The following is a 625-nucleotide window of genomic DNA, read 5'->3' as shown; positions in this document are numbered from 1 at the left end:
ATCTCCATTCCTGCCATTGGAGCAAACAACTTTGAGCTGAAACCTCAATTAGTTTCTCTAATGCAGCAGAACTGCAAGTTTCATGGACTTCCATCTGAAGATCCTTTTCAATTCTTAACTGAATTCTTGCAGATATGTGATACTGTTAAGACTAATGGAGTAGATCCTGAAGTCTACAGGCTCATGCTTTTCCCTTTTGCTGTAAGAGACAGAGCTAGATTATGGTTGGATTCTCAACCCAAAGACAGCCTGAACTCTTGAGATAAGCTGGTCACGGCTTTCTTAGCCAAGTACTTTCCTCCTCAAAAGCTGAGCAAGCTTAGAGCTGATGTTCAAACCTTCAGACAGAAAGAAGGTGAATCCCTCTATGAAGCTTGGGAAAGATACAAACAGTTGACCAAAAAGTGTCCTTCTGACATGCTTTCAGAATGGACCATCCTGGATATATTCTATGATGGTTTATCTGAGCTATCAAAGATGTCATTGGATACTTCTGCAGGTGGATCCATTCACCTAAAGAAAACACCTGCAGAAGCTTAAGAACTCATTGACATGGTTGCTAATAACCAGTTCATGTACACTTCTGAAAGGAATCCTGTGAGCAATGGGACACCTATGAAGAAGG

General features: G+C 41.1%; 1 non-coding gene across 1 annotated transcript; it reads right to left on the bottom strand.

Annotated features, from left to right (window-relative positions):
• Positions 1-315: 315 nt before the first annotated feature.
• LOC148554898 (small nucleolar RNA R71) lies at positions 316-423 on the bottom strand. The gene has a single exon (XR_015887259.1). It is a non-coding gene; the product is annotated as a small nucleolar RNA R71 (small nucleolar RNA).
• Between the last annotated feature and the right edge of the window lie 202 nt (positions 424-625).

Source organism: Arachis ipaensis, chromosome B6 (assembly GCF_059453495.1).
Source record: "Arachis ipaensis isolate K30076 ecotype BB chromosome B6, ASM5945349v1, whole genome shotgun sequence".
NCBI lineage: Eukaryota > Viridiplantae > Streptophyta > Magnoliopsida > Fabales > Fabaceae > Arachis > Arachis ipaensis.
Note: the sequence above shows the minus strand (reverse complement) of the source record. Positions and strands in the feature narration are given on the sequence as shown.